This window comes from Pteropus alecto, unplaced genomic scaffold (assembly GCF_000325575.1).
Source record: "Pteropus alecto unplaced genomic scaffold, ASM32557v1 scaffold95, whole genome shotgun sequence".
Lineage (NCBI taxonomy): Eukaryota > Metazoa > Chordata > Mammalia > Chiroptera > Pteropodidae > Pteropus > Pteropus alecto.
Window position 1 is genome coordinate 8,880,178 of NW_006441071.1, and position 4,870 is coordinate 8,885,047.

The 4,870-nt window shown below is 36.6% G+C and overlaps 1 pseudogene; it reads left to right on the top strand.

Moving 5' to 3' along the window:
* The first annotated feature begins 2,341 nt into the window (after positions 1 to 2,341).
* On the top strand, positions 2,342 to 2,885 carry LOC102885193 (annotated as a pseudogene).
* Positions 2,886 to 4,870: the final 1,985 nt, after the last annotated feature.

The window sequence follows — 4,870 nt, forward strand, 5'->3', positions numbered from 1 at the left end:
TTTTCCATGGCCTTGTCTTCTCTTTATTGGAGAGGTACTGAGTTTATCAAGAGATTGCGTAAGGAACCATGAATCTCTATAGTAAGACATTCCTCAGTATGCAAGGACTGAGATTATTTTTTCAAAAGTACAAAACAATATCAGTTAAACTGTCTTAAACAATGAGGACTTTCTTTTTCATTTCTCTCCTATAAGAAGGAATGTAGAGATATAGAAGTCTTTACAATAGGTTATTTTAATTCTTCCAAAAACTCATTCAGGATTCTTTATTTTTTTTTGCTCTGATATCTTCAACATGTCAGTTTGGTCCATAGGCTAGTTGTCATATCATCACAGGATGGCTGTTATAGTGCCAGACATTATCCAGAGAGGTTATAGTCCAGTTATAAAAGAGTGGCAATCTCATCTTGTGTTTATTTTTAAAAAGCAGAATCCTTTCCAGGCAGCCTCTAGAAGTCTTCCTTTTATCTTTCATAATTTTATCTCAGTCCTTCAGTTTTAAATAAGTTAGCAATATGAATGAGATAACCATAAGTTTCTTAGATGTAAAAATGCATGCCTGAGTAGGACAAAGGAATTATTTTCATGAATATCGTGTACCTGAACCAAATTAGGACTTTTCTGACATAGCACATACAATAAATGACTGTTACAGAGGCCACAGAAAGTACCTGCTATTTAGGATTTGATTGTATAATTATTTCAACTCCAGAGAACATACAATTAGTTCTAACCTTCAAATATTCCTGTAGTTAGCAGTACTTGCATCTTACCAGAGTCTCCTCTATTATGTTATCATGTCTGTTTTGCTTCTGGTGGTTAATTGTTGTTCTTTTCTCTACTACTCCAAGATCTACCCTTTTACATTGAAATCAGGGGTCTCTTTTCAACCAAAGTGTCTTTCACTGTCATGCTAGTCTACAAAATAGAACATAACATGAAGCTGACAGTGCTTGTCAGTTTATTTCTCAAGACTTTGGTTCACTCACTGCCTTCATATACTGAAGGGTGTTTTTAGGAGCGATTAGATGGATTAAATATTAAAAAAAAAAAAAAAAAAACAACCCTCTAACATTCCCATTTATTCAATGTTTTGAATTCCTTCCTCTATAATATACCAAATAATTTCTGGCCTTGTAATGGCGTTTGATGAAGGTAATGGTTGGGTTCACATTTTTCTAAACTAGCCAAAAGAACTATTGCAATCATTCACGGGTCCAGGTTAATATTAATAGATATAGAAACTCTGGCAGTATTTTCTATAGTTGTAAATTTAGCTTGATCTAAAAAAAGTAGATCCCTCCCACCTTGGTGGAACAACATCAAAAGTTAATGATTTCCTAATTCCCTAATTATAAATTAGAAAAATTCTGCAATTTTTCCATTGATAAAATGTTTCCCCCTTGTAGTCAGCTCTTTAGGTCATACTGGAATCTGGCAGTATATAGAGAGAAGAATGAGGGGTGGTTGTGTGAGAAGCATGAGGATCATTGGCCGTTATTAAAAGTCAAGTCCTTTAGGAAAAAGTATAATATTATCTTTAATCTGGGGAAGAACAATCCTAGCAGACATGTTATAAAAAATTACTTCTACATAAGGAAGATCGGTGGCTTTAGATGATTGGGATATCTCATTCCACTTTCTAGAGAATAATTCTTTCCAGATCAATACTCTTTCTTCTCAAAAATGTTGTAATCCTGTGACTTCAGACAACATTGGAAATCATCAATAATAGATATGAACTTTGTGTTTGCATTTGCCTACCTCAGCCTGAGGCTACAAGAGAAAGGTGACACACTTTCAGGCAGTTTCTTTAGCCAAGAGTTTAGAAATGTGGATGTATCATTCACTCTCTTCATGCTATCCTATATATTTTAAAATTGCTATCCAACTGTGCAGTCAATGAATTCTTCTTAATCTTAGAAGAATTCTACAATGACTACATCATTGTTATACCCCAAAGCTTTGCCTTCAGTGGGTGACCCAAAACTATAATGAATAAGACTTGTACCTCTGGAACTAGAATGAATGCAGTTTAAGATTCCTTTTTAAAATACTAATAAAATTTTCCTGTCTTTAACCCTAATACAGTCAGCAAACCAATCCCAGAGTTCTTACATTGTCTTGATGGATGAATATCTACAATCCATATTCTGTTCTGTGGTTTATTTGTAAGCAACAGTACAGAACAAAACATTTAAAAGTTTAAAAGTAAAGGAATGTATTGGATAGCTTTTGATAGCAAGGCTGCAACTGAAAGAGTTGGTAATGGGGACATAGCTAAAGGCATGCCTCAGAGTATGCTTCAGACTGTACTGCTGACTCAGCCCAGCTCCTACTAATGACCCACTCCACACCCAGCTGCACACACCAGCCAAGTGCCTTTTTCGCACCAGGGAAGCCCCACCTTGCTGAAGCCAAGATATCCAGTAATTGAGCAAAGGCCAAAACCACCAACAAGTGGCCACGGTGGGCCACATCCAATGTTTTTGCGTTGTTTGACAAGTCCCAGAACCAGGAGTTTAATGAGCCTTCAGTGTGATTAACCAAAAGCAAAATGGCTTCATTGACGAGGAGGACTTGTGTGACATGCTGGCCTCACCATGTTCCTGACATGTTTGGGGAGAAGCTGAATGGCACAGACCCCGAGGACGTGATCCTCAATGCCTTCACCAGCTTTGACGAGGTGGCCTCAGGTTCCATTCAGGATAACCACCTTCAGGAGCTACTCACCACCATGGGCGACAGCTTCACAAATGAGGAAGTAAACGAGATGTACTGTGAGGCACCCATTGATAAGAAAAGCAACTTGAAACAACGAGGGGTTTGCCTGTATCCTCGAGCATGGTGCCAAGGACAAAGATGACTATATCCTCTCCTTCTGATGCCCTAATGCCCAGGCCCCGGCCCTAGTCACCTGCTCCCCACACACACTGTCTGCACCAGCTCTGTGCCCACAGGACCCTCTCAGGGATTGTCTCTCTGAGGGATTAGGGGCTCAGCTCCCAGTGGAGGAAATAAGCCAAGAGTGTGTATCGCCTGGCAAGGGTCACACAGCCCACTGTGAACCTCCAAGAAAGGATCAGCTAGGAAGCTGGCCTCGAGAGCTGGGCCGAGGCCCCGAGGGAAGGCCCCTCAAGAGAGCCCAGGTATCAGCTGTTGCCTACTCATTCTGGGGCTGTCCCCATAGGAAAGGCCCTGTGTCCTGCTCTGGGACACCACTTAATGTACACTCCATGCAGGGCATGAAAGCCCTTTCCCAGCCAGTGCCACAAACACATGATCCTTACCACAGTCTCTTTTCAGAGGACAGGATGCTTGACTTTTCCCCTCTACCTTGCTCCTAGAATACCACTCACCCCACCAAGAGTTGCTCCAGAAGATTTATGTAGGGTGGAACCTATTCCAGGGGAGGCAGAGTCTCTAATAGAAGGCTCACCACTGCAAACAAAACAAAACAAAACAAAACAAAAAATCAAAACAGAAAACTGTACTGCTGATACCATACTACTTGACTTTACATTATTTTCACTATGAAACTTTCAAAATTGTACTTTCAGTATACTCTAATGATTTATTCAGTCAGTCCCTCATCATTCAAAGATTATGAAGAATAACCTGAATATGCTCATGTTCTAGCTGTCAGTACACAGGAACACTGTCCTCTTTGGTGTCCATAGATGGAAGTGGACTCTCTTTCTCAATATATTAATAAAATTAAGAAATGGATACCACATGGAAGATATTAGAATGCTAGCAGCCATAAAAACAAGAAAAATATATATGTTTATCTATTAAAAACAGGGTTCTTCCTCTGCCCCACTTAACAAATATCGACACATAGTGACCTGTATCATCATTTTTAAAATAGGATGTATATAAGAAATAAAAAGTCAAATTACAACAAAATAGCCTGAGGTCATGAACAAGAAACTTATAAATAAAAAAACAATATATGTCAAATTGACATATAAAATATATCCCTACATGTCCCTATAATAAAATTTACTTTTTAAACTTTGATTATTTTTTTTTGCTGTGAATTTACAAAAGCCAAAGAAATATTTCCAAAGCTTTTAAGTAAAGAAGTAAACTTGAAATGTAAAACTAAATTTAATTTTTCTATTACAATAACAAGAGTTGTAGCTTACAGTTTAAGACATCTTGGGGGTTCCTAGCTCATACCATATGGGACTAATAACCAAATGCCATATTTTAATAGGTAACTATGTAAAATAAATAGTTTATTGTAGGTACTCAATAAATATTTATTAAATGAATATGAGTTCTAATCATTACCTTCCTTTTAGATACTCATAATTTTTATAAATGTAATGGAAATAGTAACCAGTACCTGATAACAGAATAGCTTTCAAAACAATGGATAGCTTCAAAATGATAACAATACTAAAAATTATAGTAACGATAATCTAAGTTTCTATAGTTGAAATCAATTTTTATGTCTGTAGTGTGCCAGGCTTACTTTCTGAGCATGAAAGAAAAAAAAGAAAAAAAGAAAAAAAACAGAAAAAATATTGAACAAATTTGTAATTGTAACATGAAACTTAAATAACTAGTTGCTAACTCTTAGTGCCTCATTTAATACAATGGGTTTTGTTTAATATTATTGTGTATATCAAAAACAGGACACATAAATATGACTAATTTATTGTCAAAAATAGATACCATATCACAACACAGTCCTCTATATAGTAAATATTATACATTTTTGACACACAGTTTAAAAATCCTACTTTAGAGGTTTTATCTAAGAATTTCACTTGGTCACATTAAACCGGAGGAAATGATTTTAAAAGCAGAACAAGATGAATTCCACAGCACTTGCACATTTATTACAGATGTTATTATA